This window comes from Mus musculus, chromosome 5, assembly GCF_000001635.26.
Source record: "Mus musculus strain C57BL/6J chromosome 5, GRCm38.p6 C57BL/6J".
In the NCBI taxonomy this organism is placed as follows: Eukaryota; Metazoa; Chordata; class Mammalia; order Rodentia; family Muridae; genus Mus; species Mus musculus.
In genome coordinates this window covers 76,290,844-76,307,976 of record NC_000071.6, presented here as the reverse complement: position 1 = coordinate 76,307,976, position 17,133 = coordinate 76,290,844, and the positions used below count along the sequence as shown (strand labels likewise).

General features: G+C 41.2%; 1 protein-coding gene and 1 long non-coding RNA gene across 14 annotated transcripts in view; one reads left to right on the top strand and one right to left on the bottom strand.

The window, feature by feature from the left end:
- Positions 1–2,373: 2,373 nt before the first annotated feature.
- The window catches only part of Clock (circadian locomotor output cycles kaput), a 95,736-nt gene continuing 80,976 nt past the window's right edge, over positions 2,374–17,133 (top strand). For 7 of the 13 annotated variants that reach the window (XR_001784602.2, XR_001784601.2, XM_017320648.2 and 4 more), the window contains exons 1-2: positions 2,374–3,322; positions 4,475–4,553. The gene's annotated coding sequence lies outside the window, so the exon portion shown is untranslated. Of the gene's footprint in view, positions 3,323–3,428; positions 3,610–4,474; positions 4,554–17,133 lie in introns of those variants that run through there. The other 6 variants (XM_030254102.1, XM_011249402.2, NM_001289826.1 and 3 more) reach the window with 5 other exon arrangements.
- Positions 2,450–3,101, bottom strand: Gm7467 (predicted gene 7467). The gene has a single exon (NR_152171.1). It is a non-coding gene; the product is annotated as a predicted gene 7467 (long non-coding RNA).

The following is a 17,133-nucleotide window of genomic DNA, read 5'->3' as shown; positions in this document are numbered from 1 at the left end:
ACAAAGAAGACAGTTGAAATCAAGGCAGGAAACTGAATTTTAAAAGTTGCTAAACAAAGCCGGGGGGGGGGGGTGGGGGATGGTGGCGCAAGCCTTTAATCCCAGCACTTGGGAGGCAGAGGCAGGCGGATTTCTGAGTTCAAGGCCAGCCTGGTCTACAAAGTGAGTTCCAGGACAGCCAGGGCTACACAGAGAAACCCTGTCTGGAAAAAAACAAACAAACAAAAAAAGTTGCTAAACAATACCATTCTGAATGCAATCGTGGTACACATACAGATATACAGTGGCTGAACCCCAACAGCACTGTAGCTCCTTAATTGGGCTTGAGGCCCACACAAGAAGGAAATCATTCCTGGTATTGGAAACCTGGCCAACTATCTGGTGCTGGTGCTGTCATGGAACTTGAAGGAGAACCTACAACTGCCATATTACTAATCCAGCAATTTCTAACTACATTCTAAATATTAATCCTTATACCCACAGATAAGTGTAAGTCTCACCCTTCATCAAAGAAACTTTTTCTAAACATACAGAGGCCATTTCAGAAAACCACATCAAAATGCAGAGGACAGGTGACTGTGTTGTTCAGCTAGAACACAGATCCTGTACCTAAGGCTCAGGAACATAGTGAGTCAAGAGGCAGAGAGAAGAAGACACAGAGGGAAGTTTGCTGTGACACTGTGTCTTCTACAAATGACAGAGAAGCTCCACCCATGAAGTCTCAACAATATGGCTGCCTAAATAAGACCCGAACAAGGAAGACACCAATGAGACATGCTAACAAGGAAGGGGTAAACCTTTGATACAAAACTACAGGCAACTAAGGAATGCTAAAATCAGGAAAAAGTCTACCCCAGAGAAGAGCCCTTAATTGGTTATCCAATATCAAGTGGCATTATACAAACCAAGTGGGCTGTATATATATATATATATTTGGGAATACATGTGCACCAATTAGAGAAATAGAGGCCACGAGTTTGAGGGAGAGCAAGGTGAATGGTTGGGAAGGAATGGAGGGAGAAAAGGGGAGGGGAAAATGATAGAATTATATTTTAATTTCAAAACTGAAAGTGGCCAACACTTGAGATGGGATTTACTTAGCAGGTAGTGTCAATACCTAGTGCCTCTCAATTGCTCTATGAACTGAGACTATTATCTGCAGTTTACATTTTTTTTTTTTTTACAGATGAATAACTTGAAGTTACATCATTTCACAGATGAATAACTTGATGAAAAGACAGTTGAAAAGAGAACCGGAAACACTTAGTTTAAATGACAACAAGGCACATGGTGTTTAAGGCCATGGTTTAGAATTGGGAACCTAGATTTAGGATTTATGAAACTATGAGGCAAAACTTTTGTTTACTGGAAACACAGTGTTAAAGTTGGGAAATTAAAAAAAACTTTTTTTTTTTAAATGAGGGAAAAGTCGTAAACTGAACCGTGGGAAATAGTCAGACAGTGACAGAGGACTGAGCAGAAAATCAAGGGATTATCAACAGGTCTTGGTAAATAATTAAACAGAGAATGTGAGCGAGGGAGGAGTCACAGGTGACTAAGAGGACAATGAAACCATTAAAGGGGGCAAAGGTCATTTTGATATATATATATATATATATATGTATATATATTATATATGTATATAGTGTGTATACACACACTAGAGGAACTATAATAGAAAAAGAGAATGAATAAAGCCAAAACATTTGACCCAGGGAAAGCATTCAAATTCATTTGGCTGCAACCTATTTACCAGCCTCAGTACCCTTACCTCCTGCCCCTTTTTTACTACCAGTGATCAAGACACTAACTTGTAGATGGCAGAAAAGCTCTTATTGGTTTTAAGCAATAAAACAAACACATTCACGAGTTTATTGATTACTTTAACTGAACTTTCCAAAGGAATCTAGCCCACATCGATTTCAGCGCTCATGCATCTAGGCTATATCACCATGTTTTAATCTGTTTTCTGGTTTTTCCCTTCGTGGTGCCTGCTCTTTCATTAGTCACACAAGAAAAGATTATTTTCTTTCAGTATCAGGTTCACTGGGAAACAATCTTCTTGGCAGTAATTGCCAGCCTGAGACAGAGAACCCAAGGTTTCCTCCTCCACAGTGTCCTGCCTGGACCACAAGGACAGAGTGGAGAATGGGTGGGTTCAAAGGACGTGAACCTAAGCGAGCAGCAGATGGATTAGGACAGCAGAAACTGTGCCTTTCGATGGCGAAACGGTACAAAGACTGCCAAGGAAAGATTCTCCTGGCAGGGTTCTGGCTACGTAGCCAGGAATTTGAGGATTCTCCTCCTAGTTCACATTGCTGGGGGGGGGGGGGGGGGATCGCAGCTAATTCCTAGTTTTGAAGTTGGTTTTTTTTTTTTTTCTTTCCTGAATATACACCAAGAACTTAATTCTTATTGAGACAAACATTACCTTGTAGACAGGATTTTTGGAGCTAAAGAGTATAGGTTTATTTATTGCCTTCTGTTTGCTGTACGAGTTGATTTTTAAAAGAAATTGCTATGAATTAGCTTCTTTCCCAGTAATTCGGGTGCAGTAGCTAAGAAACCAGTGTAAACTAGGGTCCTGGTTCATCCGTAGCGCCATGCTCATCTTTTGCAGTGCCTCCTGCCTTTTCATAAAAGGAGCAAACACATCCCGACCTTTTGCTTCCCTGGCTACAGCCGAGGTCACTTGGGTCGTCCAGGTCCATCTCGGGGAGCAGCCAGCCTAGCGTGTCTCTAGGAGCCGGGAAACCGAGTCCCAGGCATCCCACGAACCTCCAGGAGAGGAAACCGAGCACTGGGCTGGAGAAGTCTAACTTGGCGTAGGCCAAGCTCTCTGCTTTCCCGGGGACAGAGGCACCATTCCAGGCGGCGGCTCCCACTGGTTGGGAGCGCCGCATCCCGGGGAACCGCGAGCCGCCCAGGGCGCTGCGGGCGGCCGCACCCTCCGCTAGGCCCCGCCTCCCGGCCTGCGAAGGGAAGGGGGCCTCGGGGCATCCCGGCTTCCCTCGGCGGCCGTGGAACGAGCTCACGCCGGCCTGCAAGAGTGGGATTTCCTCGGGTGCCCGGGATCCCCAGGCGCGGCTTCGGGGCTGCCTAACGGGGAAAGTCGCATGCGCGCCCGGCGCGCTGAGGGAAGGCGGCCGCGAGGGGAGGGGCGAGTGCAGAGCCTGGCCGGCCGCGGAGCCCCGCGCCCACGACGCATGCGCCGGGAGGCAGCGCAATCACGGACTCGGCTGGCGGCTACCGGCTGGAGAGAGGAAACCCCGGACGGCGAGAGCGCGAAGGAAATCTGGCCGCCGCCGCGCACGCGCTCCCGGTGAGTGCGCCCCACCGGGTGGGCCTCGGCCCGGCGCGCGGCGGGCGGCTGGCCTGGGTGGCGCATGCGTGCTCCCGGGTTCCGTGGAGGAGGGGAAGGCCGGGAGGGGGAGGAGCGCGGCGGTAGCGGTGAATTTTGAGGGGTGGGTCGGGGGCGCGCACTCGCCGCCCCTGGTGCTGCCGGCTCCCGGAGCCGTGGCGTGTCCCGGCTGTCGCCGCTCGGCTGTCGCGAGCCGCCGCGGGCAGAGTCCCGGGCGGGGGAGGGAGGAAGCCGGAGCCTCAGGCACGGTGAGGACGCGGGAGGGCGCGGGGGGCAGTGTGTGGGACCGGGGCAGGGAACAGGGCGCGGGGCGCCAAGGGGGTGCGGGCCAGGCCGGGAGGCAGGAGCTGCGGCCGGGGTCCGGGGACGCGGAGAGCGCGGAGCTCTGGAGAGTCGCGCTCAGCCGGGCCTGCGCCAAGTGTCCCGGGGCCGCTGGGGGTTACCTGCAGGGCAGGGGGGCGCGGTGGGTCCCGCGGGCCCCGGGGGTTCCGGGGCCGCGTCGCGCTTGAGACTGGGCGCGGGGTTAGCGCGGGGCAGGCCGAGTCGGCCGCCGAGAGCGCTCGCGCCCGGGACCCGCTAGGCCTTGTGACCCACTTTATTCCTGTCACCACTCGGGCACGTTTGGAGCGGCGCCCAATGGGGCGCTGGGGCGGCCAGCTCCTCCGCGGAGCCCCCGCCCTCGCGGCGGCCGGCGCGCGCCGGGATCCGCAGTCCGAGCGGCGGCCGCCGCCGCCCAGGGCTGGTTCCGTTAATGGTCCTGGTTCCGGGGCTCGGGCCGCGGGCTGCTCTGGGCCCCGGGTGTCCGACTCGAGTCGCGTGCGCCGCGCCGGGCCGCGCTCTGCCTGTGGGGCTGGCCGTCCTGGATGTGGTCCTGGCTGTCCCGGTACCGGGAGTAGCGCCACGAAGTTTGTATCTTTGTGGGGTGTTTTCTGCCGCTGTGGAAGTCCGAGGTAGTCAGCAGAATCCTGAAAGATGAAGGAAGAGCTTTGGCCTCTGACCTGACAGATGACAGATCAGGCCGTGGTGTTTTGATATTGCAATGCCGAACCACACACTGCATGAAGCCTTTCTAGATGCTTTAAAAACAACAGACTCTGGTGTTTTCTATTGCAGTGAAAGAAAAGCACAAGAAGAAACTTTTACAGGCGTTGTTGATTGGACTAGGGCAACGATTCCCAAAATCACCAGCAAGGTAATTTCCCTTGATTGCATTGTTGTAGTTTTAAAAGCGACTAGAGAAAATTACAGACCATCCCCATTCATATCTGATTGAAAAAAAATGAATAGGCTGTAACTTAATTCGTGACTGTCTCTGAGTCCCACAGAACACTTGAAATCTGGTTTGTTTTAAAATCTTAGGAGAAAGAAACATGTGCCTAGGTTAGCTTGAAGAACTGGCAGGATCACCTGTGAAAAAAAGGACACAAAAAATTGTCATATAGTGAAAGAAAGCTGAATTGTGTCCTGTTGTATGTGTAACTATATATAATCTATATGTCCATATTTGTGCGTGTGTGTGTGTGTGTGTGTGTATATATATATATGTGTGTGTGTGTGTGTGTGTGTGTACACATATAGACTACATATAGCCTGTGTTGCTCGTCAATATGAGGAAGTCCTAGAATAAATACTAGAAAACCAATAGTTATGGGAAAGGGTGGAAAATGAAATGCTTTATGTGCTTATAGTCTTATTCTTTTAATGTTTTATGGATTTATAAACAGGTTTTATAGGGAATTTTGATCATTCTCTATTTTTTTCTCTTAATATTTGAAAAGTAAACTGGAGAAAGTTTAGGTGAACTTGATTGTTGTTTACATTTTACGATGCTGAAATCACAGGCAAATTCAAAACTTGCTAACCCTTGATGACTGCATTTGGCGTTAAAGTTGGAATGCGCTTCTTTGGTAGTATAGTGCCTCCTTTTTATATTTTTAAAAACTATAGTTTTATAGTTTTTTTTTCCTTTCGTCGATCCCTACCTCAATGTTTACATTCTGTTTACAATAATAATAAACCAGTTTATTTAGCTGAGTGACTTTTCTTGTGGGAAGCTATTATTTTCTTCAAGGAAGTCAGACATGAACCCCAGTGAAATATAAATATATGTATGTGTATTTGAGTGTGTGTGTGTGTGTGTCAGAGTGTCTGTGAGTATATATGTGTGAGTATATATGTGTGAGTATGTACATGTGTTGTGTATGTGATTATTTCTTAAGGAAAACAGAATTCAGAATTAAATGCAAGAAACCTAACCATTTGTGATAACAGATTGTGTAAACATATATTAATGATGTGTCTAGTTCTGCTGGCAGGCGTAATTTTGACAGCAAGGTTAAGGTTGAAAGGGTGTTGTGTGAGAGTGGATGCAATTTTAGGGAGGGAATACTCAAAAACTCCCTCTAGTGACAATAATATTCCATGGGGACTAGTTGCATGGGCACCAGTATTTTTTTATTTGGTAGGCCAGGATGTTTGTGCTGTTTCTGTTTGAGGCAGATATATGACAGTCACTCTAGTGCAAAGTGGCATTTAGTTTTCACTTGAATATCATGTATGTAGCTCTTTTCTAATCTTTTAACGTATGAATCCTGTAAGTGAAGGCTGTCTTCTGTTTTTGTTGTTAAGATAGAATCTCTTAGTGTAGTAACCCAGGCTGTTATGGAAATTACTGTGTAGTCTAGACTGGCCTTGAACTCATGATAATCCTCCTGCCTCAGCTTCCTGAGGACTAGAATCACAGGTATTTGCCACAACACTGGATATACATTTCTATCTATTTCTACCTCATGTCTTTCTTCAGAAATAACTGTTATCAATTGGATGACTAGCTTTCTGTATCTATTTCTGTGAATTTATGAATATATCTGCTTTAGCCTTAATTGATTTTTTTTTTTATGGTAAGGTTTTTGGAGGAGGGTATTGTGTTGGGAAGTCTTATTAGTATGTAGTCAGACTGGCCCATGGTGGAAGTATTGCTCAGCCGTTTGAGTGCTAGGGTTATGCTTAGCCAGTTACTGGGTTCCTGAATGATTGTTCTGTCTGTTTGCCTGCACTGTAAATCACACCCCACCCCACCCCCCAGGGTAGAAAGGACTTGGAGTATGTCAGAAAGTTTTAACGTGTGATAGTAATCTTAGGGAATAACCTCTCTACCCCTTACCTCTACAGCTATTGAAGGGCTAGTTGATATAGAAGCATTTGCAGTTTGGAGGGAGTTCAAACTGATGTGAATTCAGCCTAGAGACTTAGATTTTAACATTTTTATATAGGACTCTTAAGGGCCTAATTGTAGGGTTTCAAGAATGGGCCCCTGAGGGTGAATCTTAGCCTTGTAACTAGTTACAAAAGGAAAGAAGAGAAGAACCAGAGAGCTCAGGCTGGCATCTGAAGGAGCCAGCTGCCATCTGACAGCAGGCACCTCAGAGATGAATGCTGTGGACATGGATCTACTGCATAGATGCTTTCCGCCACGAAGAGCCTCTTTATTTGATCATTATAAACTAGTTACGTGTTGATTTCAAGATTGTTAGAAATATGGAATGAAGTATAGTTTGCCAGTGAACTGTTGTCCATGCTCAGCCATGTCAGACAGGTATTGTTACTATAGAAGAAGGTGGTCGGTCTCTTCCTGTCTCACTGTCTTCTCAGCACCACATGAAATGCCCCCTCTCCGTACCTTTCCTTATGCTGCTGGGTCAGCTAAAGTATTTATTTGCTCTGAATGTTTGCAGGGAGCAAATTATTTATAAAAGTTTCACATTTTATAGCCAAACTGTTCTGTGACTATTTCAGTACTTGCAGATCCATGAAGCTTCCCTTTGGAAATGTAATTGCCTTGTCGATAGCATATCACTAACACTGCAGTTTTTCTTTTCTGAGCTCAATTGCTGGTAGAGTTGTAAAAAATTACTCATCTAACACTTTCAAGTGTAAGAACAGTTTAATACTTACTAATTGGCTTAATTACATAATGGCATTTATAAGTTGCTTTACAACCATTTTTAATAACCCTGATATATGTAATTTCTATGAATTAAGTAGATAACGAAATTCTGCTTTCTGTATGAGTTACTCTGAAAATGTTAAATTACCTAAATAATCTATACTGACAATTTTAATTTTGAGTTATCACTTTTGTTGTATAATTCATGAAGAAATAATTCTGCTTATAATTTTAAGTTTGCCCTATCTACAAAAAGAAGTCATTGATAAAGAGTGAGTTTTTATTATTGCTTTCGATTTTTTAAAAGGACTATTTACTTTAAAATTCTATTTTGTTTGTATGGATGTTTTGCTTGCATGTATTTTTGTATACTGTATTGTGTGTATGGGGTTGGGGGTGGAGGCCAGAAGAATATCAGATACCCTGGGACTGGAGTTACAGATGGTTTTAAGTTGCCATGTGAGTATTGGGAATTGAATCTGGGTCCTCTGAAAGAGCAACCAGTGCTTTTAACCATTGAGCCATCTTTCCAGCCTCTAAAGGATTTTTTTTTTAAACAACAACAATGACAAACCCCCTGTATTTTAAATATTAATTTTTTTGGCAAAATCACTTTTATTTTTATATTGTGAGTACTGGAATCAAGGGGTGGACACCACCATGCCTACCAAACTCTGCTTTTTAGAAGAATTTTTATTTAATCTAATATTTAATTTTTAAATTTTTATTATAAATAGTAGAAAATAAAAGTAGAACTTGCTTCCCTTGTTGTTGTTGGTATTTGGATTATTTTGAGACAGACGACTTTGCTTTGTATATAGTCCAGGCCAGTCTCCAGGCACTTCATCCTCCAGCGCCAATTTCTCTGGTACTGGGATTCCAGGTGTAGGCCATACCTGCCTCTAAACATTTTTATATTTTGGAGATAAGAAGCACAAATAAGTTTGTACCTGTAGAGTAAGCCATTTGCCCACATAAGAATGTATCTTTTCTATTAAAATATAGTTTAATCTTAAGTAGTTGACTTACTTTCTTAATTTTCAACTCTCAGTTATAACTGTAGTACATCCCAGTATGGAAACTTGGGAAAAGCAGAAACAACAACAAAAAAAGCACAGATTAAGAATTTAAAATACTACTGAAAATCCTGTCACTCAGAAAAGCCATTGTTAGTCTTGTGGGGTATGTGAGGCTGTGCGCACTTAGAGCCATGACTGTGTAGACCTGTAGCATCCACCGCAATGCAGGCCATTCTCTTCCTTCAGCTCTTCAGCATACTTTCCTATCAGTGTGCTCTCCAGGGTACTGTGTGAATGTGCTTATTCTGATCCATGTTTTCAATACCACTTTGACTGTTGGACACAAAAGCTTTAATTTTTAAGATAATGAGAATTACAACTTGAAAATTTTTATAGCTTTTAAAAAAATATAATACAAGTAGAATGATACTGAATTTGTGTTGATAACCAAATTCAATAGATTTTATGCTTTTTTTTGTTGGAAAAATATGCTAGTCTGTATAATCAGTAGTAAGAATAATGAGGTAAAGTCTAAGATTTTTAAAGTTACTTTTTCAAAATTTATGTCTTGCTTTGAAATGTACTCACATTGCATTTTCTGAGCATAAGTCAGTTGGGTGTTTGATTTTCTTTGTGGTGCTGAGGATGAAACCTAGGGCCTGTCCCATACTAGGGTCACATGGTCTACTACCCAGCTACTTCACTGGCTAGTCATTGGTCTGCTGTGCTTGGTAGAAAACCAGTTTTTGGCCATGGGGCTATATATGATTATGCTGTGCTTTTCAAGGAATTGTTGTTTCCTTGAAGTCACTGTCAGAGTTGTCATGTGTCTTTTGTTTTTTTTAATCCTTTTAGTATCTGTAGAAAACACAGTGAGTCTAATATCCTTGTAACCTCTAGAGCAGTGGTTCTCAGCCTTCCTAATGCTGCGACCCTTTAATACAGTTCCTCATGGGGTGGTGACCCCAACCATAAAATTGTTTTCATTGCTACTCATAACTGTAATTTTGCTATTGTTATAAATTATAATGTAAACATCTGTGTTTTCTGGTGGTCTTAGGCGACCCCTGTGAAAGGGTTGTTTGGTCCCAAAAGGAGTGGCGGTGCCCAGGTTGAGACCCTCCACTCTATTATTCCTAGTACACTAATTTGAGTATTCTCTGTTCTTTAGCGGCCTAGCTAAACATTTATTAATTTACTGGATTCTCATAGCCAACCTCTAGTTTAACTGATTTCCTCTACTTTTTCTATTTTTAAAAGCCTCCTTTCTTCTCTGCTGCTTATTTGCTTTCTTTGGGTATAGTTTGTTTTCTCTAATTTCTCAAGCTAGAAGTTGAAGTCATTTGGTTTTTCATTGTAAGCATACTAGAAGTTCTGACTGCTTTAAATGTTTACTTCCAGATTTTTCTATTTTGGGGGGTGGAGTGAGATTCAGTTGTATTGTTGCTTGTTTGTTTTCCCTTCTTCAGGTTAGCTGCTAATCCCTGGGCTGAGGGCATCCTGTTTGTCACTCTTATGAGAATCTGGGACTTCAGACAAACATAACTGTGCCTAGCTTCTGGTGTCTCTGTGATCTGGGATTATTGAGAAGTTTGTTAGTTTCCAAATATTTGGAAGGTTTCCAGAGATATTTCTGTTAATCTAATTCCAGTGTGATGATTGTTTTAAATTCATTGAAGTTTGTTTTATAGGTCCAAATATGATCTTGGTAAATGTCTTATATGTATTTGAAAAGAATGTTGTTGGGTAAGGTGCTCTGTAAATACCAGTTAGGTCAAATTGGTTTGTTGTTTTATTTATGCCTTGTTTTAAAATGCATGTCAGACCTGGTATTTTCTGCCAGAGAGCATGTTAGCTTTTTCATTGCTGTAACAAAATACCTGAATGAAACAAGTTAAGGAAAGACTGATTTTTGTTTCAGAGTTTCAGCAACCTTAGTCAGTGGTTGACTGGCTCCACTGTTTAGGTTCTGAGGTGAAACAGAACTTGGTGAGAGAGGGCATGATAGAACATGGCTACTCAGCTAAGGATAGAAAAGACAGACAGGTCTGAACAGATTATAGTCCTCTCCAGTGACCTTTGAAAGTTTCTTACTTCCAATAATGCCATCAGATTAGGAATCTGTCAGTAAATTAATCCATCGATTAGGTCAGAGCTCTGCTGTCCTGATCATCTGTGTGGTTGGATCCACTAACTAGGGACCATGCCTTCAACAGCACAGCCTTTTGGTAGGCACATCACATCCAGACCATAACAGAATGCCCATCTTTTCAGGTAGGTGGAAATGATAGCCAAGCATCTTAAACTAAGGGGATGCTAAGAGATAGGCGATTGCTAGGTTATTGTTGTGGTCGTCCTTCAGCCATAGCCTCCTAAGAAGATAGATCACACCGCTTCCTGGGCCCTGTACAATTTTAAATTTCCTGGAGGAAATAGAAGCTAAGAACTCTGAATTCCTGTAGGCTGACAGTTTCAATACTCTAGCTGAGCATGAATACCCTCTCCTGGCTTCTCTGGTCTTCATCCATGTTCTGCAGGGACAGGTCGAAGCTTACCCTCTGGTCTGAGTCCAGATTGGAAAGTGCCCCAGTTAAGTGTAACTCTGGCAGTATGCAACTGCTAAAAGACCCCCACCTGCCTCTGTAGTCTTGTCCTCGTGCTGTCTCATGAATATGGTTTTCATAATTCCATTGCCCTTTCTAGTTCTCAAAAAGGACAGTGGTATACTGCAAGCTCTCTTGTATTTAGACATGAACATATTCCTGCTATTTAAAAAAATGTCTGGAATGTTTGATTTGGGGAAATCATTTTATTTTACTTAGTGTTTAGATATTAATGTTTTTAGATTTTAGTTTTAATACTTAAAAATTATTTGTTTTTAGATGTGTAATTTATACATCTTAAAACTCACTGAGTTGTGATAAATGTATATAAATAAAAGTCCAAACCAAGACACAGAATTCTCTTCACTCTTGAAAGTTTTTTGTTCTCTGACAACCACTGGTATATTCTGTTTGCTTGTTGTCCTTTTCTGTGAAGCAGAAGTGGAGGGAGGGTGTTGTTGGCCTTCTAGGCCTGTCTTTCACAGCACTCTCCTGTCACTAGCTCGCTCTTATTGCTGGATAGTGTTCTGTTGTGTGGGGTGTGCACACAGTGTGTCTACCCACTTATAAGTTGATAGAAATTGGATTGCTTCTAGTGCAGGATTATTTTAAGAACTGCCAAAATTTGTGCACATATATTTTCATTTCACTTGGGCAAATACCTGAGAATGTTATTACCAAGTTTCATAGCAGTTGTATGTTTGACTTTATAAGATACTGATGAGTTGTTTTCTAAAGTGACTGTGCACCTTTACAAATTCCTTACACCCATCTTTGACAGTTTCCTTTGCTCCTGATTTTGGTAGCCTACACTCAGGAATGTCAGTATAGTTGCATTGTAGCCATTTTAATGTATATGTGTGATTAGGTATCTTCAGGCTTTCATTTGCCTTTCTATAATTAATTACACGAAATGTATTTTCAACTGTATTTGATTGGTGTGTTTTCTTTTGTGGAGTATGTCCAAATTTTTATCATTTTCTTAAATGAAAAATTGTGTTATTTGCTTATTATTGAGGTTGAACGATATACTCTGACTTAAATGTATTCTTTTGGAAGGTTTTTGTCACATACTAGATAATAGAATTGTAGAAATTATCTCCCAACCTGTGACTTGCTTGCCTTTTTATATTTATCAGTGGTTTTGAAGAAAGTTTTAACTATGATGATATTTGATACATTAATTCATTTTACTTTGTTTTTTTTTCTGTTGTAGAGTGTTTGTTTGTTTGTTTGTTTGTTTGAAACAGGGTCTGTAGCCCTCATTGGTCTGGAACTTGCTAAGTAGACCAGGCTGGTCTCAAACTTACTGAGGCCTGCTTCCCTCTGCTTTCTGAGTGCTGGGATTAAAATTAAAAGCACACCCTAACCCTACCCCATGCTGGGCGATTTTTTTTTTCTTTAATGCTTCATGTTTTTGGTGTCTCAGCTAAGAACTACTTTATCTCGTATTTGTCACAGAAGTTTTAAGAGTTTTGTTTTTGTATTTAAGTCTGTCTGAATCAAGTTGATTTTATATAAACTATGTAGAAAAGAGTGATATTAAGAACTTCCCATATAATTACTCAGTTCTGTTATCATGATTGTACTTTATAATTATTTAAATTTATAGTTAGCAAGTAGCATTTCTCCAGAAAATAATAAAGCATTAATACCCAAGAAGCAAAGCAGAGTTCTTAGGAACCTTAGTGGAGGATTTTCAAGGACTTGTGTCAGGTTCTGCTGCATCAAATGAACAAACACAGAGCTGCATGGAGTAGCTAAATAGACCCATTCTGGTCAGAATTGGGTGGGAATCTTAACTGCTTTGAAAAGAGATTGTTGTGCTTATTTTCAGAACATTTGTGGGAAAATATAAAAAATTAACTATCATACTAGATGATAAAACTTCAGTGTATTACAAAAGTAATAATATATGCAGCTGCTCCTGTTAGTGTAGTAATTGTTAGACATGTGTGTGTAAATTTAAAGTAAAATTTGATAGTCAGTGTTTTTCTCTCATTAGCCCCACTCAAACGTTCAGTGAGATTGATCGCCTGAAACTGATTGCCTTTAGAATAGGAAGGAAGAAAGTCAACCGAAGACCGAGTCAGCTGAGGCCTTACTTTTATAACTGAGAGTCAATATACATAAGTTTTAATACATTCATTTTTAACTGATATACAAACCTTAAAGTTGTACATATTAATGGGTACCATGTAGTGTCCAATACGTGGGTACTTTACATAGTAATTAAATCAGAGGATATATATGTAGTCTTTAGTCTTTGTTTCTTTATGTGGAGACTTGAGATCCTTTTTGTAGCTTTTGGAATTAGTAGCACATAATTGCTCTCTGCAGTGATGCATACTGTGTACCCCGATGCTTCTCCCTGTCTGAACAGTGGATTGCTACCCCATAAATGAGCCTTTTTCTCTTCCCTGTTTCTTTAACTCACCCCAAGCTTTGGGTAACACTCTTGTAGTTGGAAGTATGAGATCAACTCTTTTAGATTCCGTGTAAGTGCGCTTGGCTAAATCCGGTACCACTCTATTATAACAGATGAAAGGGTCCTTTTGTTATGGCTGAGATATAGTCTATCAAATCTGTCTATCTTGTTGGTGGACATAATTATTTCTACTTATTGGTTAATATGGAACATATATATAGCAAGCATAGAAACATAGGTTTCTCTTCAACATGTCTGTAGTTCTTTTATACACAGTTGTGTAATTGATGGATTATGGTGAATGTTTTGAGGACTATCCATACTGTTTTCTATAATGACTGTACTAATATATGTTTTCAGCTCTATTATTGTTAACTCTTGTTAACTCTTGCTTTGATCTCCTATTTGGAATTTGAGAGTGTACTGCCTTGAAAAGTAAAGTTAGTCTAAACTTTTTGTGATTAATCTTAATTCAAGCACAGAGTGCTTACTGAAAGTACAGAAATTCAGTGCTTGTTAAATGAACTTAGGGCACAGTACAAACTTCTTTTTCAATAAACAGTTGATGCTTTGTTGCTTGCTGTGTCTCTAAGGATTAGTACGTGGTTTAAGAGTTTAATAGTAATTGTTTGACATTTAGTCCAAGTTAAATGTATACTATGATTACCAGCACTGAAACAGTCACTTTAATGATTATGGTTTAGTATTTGATGAGTCGGTGAGGCATAATTGGAATACCTGGTGCAAGGGCTTGCTTCATTCCGACTATTACCATTCTTCTCCCTGTGCATTGAAGCATCTCCTCTGTCTTGCCTTTAGGTCCTCTCTACTCATTCATTACCTTCTGTTAAAAGCCTTGAGAGTCTTCCCTAAAGATGTTAGTAGAGTGTTTTCTCTAGTTAGAAAAATAAATTGGAGTATTGTGTCAGTCATAAGGGGCTTGGCTTTATATACTCATAGACTCAATTCCTAAAATAGTTCCTGGCCATAGAATATATTTAGTAATAATTTGTGTGTGTATATATAATTATCCATGTTACTTTTTATTAGTATTAATACATTTATAGGCCTATGGTTTTCTCATGTCTTTGTCTGGTTCTATAGGGTAATTCTGATTTTCTAGAATGACTTTTCTTTTTGAAAAAAGTATCTTAAAGTCTCCTGTCTTCAGAGCTTTGAAAATTTGAGGAGGACTGGTAGATAATTCTTAGAAATAAACTGATCTGTCTGGCACTGGGTCTTCTTTGGTATAATCTACTTGTATTTCTTGATAAAATAATTTTGAGTTATGTCTCTGTCTGTTTACCTCTTACTAAGAAAATGACACTTCATTTCCTTTTTTTAAAATTTGTTATCAAGTTTTTTCATTTTATTAATAATTTTAAAGGCATTTTATTAGATATTTCCTTCATTTACATTTCAAATGCTATCCCCAAAGCCCCCATGTCCTCTCCCCCCCCCCCCCTCGCCCTGCTCCCCAACCCACCCACTCCTGCTTCCTGGCCCTGGCATTCCCCTGTACTGGGGCATATGATCTTCACAATACCAAGGGCCTCTCCTCCCATTGATGGCTGACGAGGCCATCCTCTGCTACATATGTAGCTAGAGACACAGCTCTGGGGGTGGGGGGGTACTGGTTACTTCATATTGTTGTTTCTCCTATAGGGTTGCAGATCCCTTTAGCTCTTTGGGTACTTTCTCTAGCTCCTTCATTAGGGGCCCTGTGTTCCATCCAATAGATGACTGTGAGCATCTACTTCTGTATTTGCCAGGCATTGGCGTAACCTTACAAGAGAGAGCTATGTCAGGTTCCTGTCAGCAAAATCTTGCTGGCATATGCAATAGTGTCTGTGTTTGGTGGTTGTATATGGGTTGGATCCCTGGGTGGGGCAGTCTCTGGATGGTTTTTCCTTCTGTCTCAGCTCCGAACTTTGTCTCTGTAACTCCTTCCATGGGTATTTTGTTCCCCATTCTAAGAAGGAGTGAAGTATCCACACTTTGGTCTTCCTTCTTCTTGAGTTTCATGTGTTTTGCAAATTGTATCTTGGATATTCTAAGTTTCTGGGCTAATATCCGCTTATCAGTGAGTGCATATCATGTGTGTTCTTTTGTGAATGGGTTACCTCATTCAGGATGATATCCTCTAGATCCATCCATTTGCCTAAGAATTTCATAAATTCATTGTTTTTAATTGCTGAGTAGTACTCCATTATACTGTCATTCTCTGCTGTTGTTGGCATCAGCTGCCATGTAACAGTCTACTTAGTTCTTTGAATGGCACCTGTGCTGTAATAATGGAATACTCACATTACCTAGACACTGCATTTTAAGTCTTCTGTTCCGCAAGAGGAGGATAACGGGAACTTATTTGCATTTCTTTATCTTAACCCTTTTCCTTCTCCAGTTTGATTTTTCTACCTTTTGACGAAGTCGATAACACATCTGATTTATTTTTATTTTACTTTTTAAGAATGCAAGCTTTTGGGCTGGAGCAATGACTTGTTGGTTAAGAGCACTGACTGCTCTTCCAAAGGTCCTGAGTTCAATTTCCAGCAACTACACAGTGACTCACAACCAACCATCTGTAATGAGATCTGATGCCCTCTTCTGGTGTGTCTGAAGACAACTACAGTGTACTCATATACATAAAATAAATAAATAAATATTTTTAAAAAAGAATGAAAGCATTCAGGCTTTGTCAATAAGTTGACTCTAAAAGCTGACCACAGAAACCCCCACTTAACCCCCATTTCTACCCTACAGCTCCTCCCCTTCCTCTCCCAGGTCCTTCTCCTAATATTGTGGATCATTTCCTTTTGTTTCATTAGACTTATAAAAGCTTTGTAAGAAAAAAAATATGTACATACAGACATATATACACATACATATTTTCTATTTAAAATTTATGTTGGTTGCTTTTGATAACTTTGTGGCTTTAATAAAAAGTCAGACTTAAGTTAGCCAATTTGCTAGTTTAAGATACATTCATTGAAGTCAGAGGGCTTTGTAATGGTTTTACAGAAGACATTGGTCCAGTTGGCTTCAGAAAGCTTGTTCTAGGAAGGTTGTCCTGACTGTTTATTATTGTAACAGAGTTGGAGATGAGAATCAGTGTGAATCTTTCAGTGTCTGTCAGGGCCCTGATGAGCAAAGGGTATGACCTAGGAGTTTGAAACCTGCCGAAGCCTTTGTTCAACCTAGAGAAGCATTTCCTTTGCTTTGGCAGAGGATAGCATCCTCCACCACACACTTAGACTATTGTCTAAAGACTGCTGTGGTCCCCAGAAAAGAAGGGGAGTTGCTCAATGACATCTATTTTCAAGATTTGTCCCCATTTGCTTCTCACAGTCCTCTGCCTAATGGCTGTAATCAGGAGCTTTGCACAACCTAAGAGGCTGGCAAGTCTTCTCTCAAGGCTGTCCTAGGTACAAAATGATTTGTAAGACTTAAATAAGAAATATGAGAAGAAATCAAAGAAAAAATGTAAGAAATGTTTTGAAAAATGTTGAGCTGAACAAAAACTTAATGAGCAGGGACAATGCAGTGTCTTTTAAGGGCACTGGAACTGGTTCTCTTAGTTCTCTGGTGTGTGTGCGCAAGTGTGATGTGTGTGTGGAGGTATGCATGTGCTATGGGGTGTGTGTGTGTGTGTGTGTGTGTGTGTGTGTGTGTGTGTGTGTGTGTGTGTGGAGGTAAGCATGAGCTGAGGCACATTGGAAGGTCAGACAGTAACTGGGTGTTGGTCTTTGCTGAGACATCTTGTATTAGACAGGTTT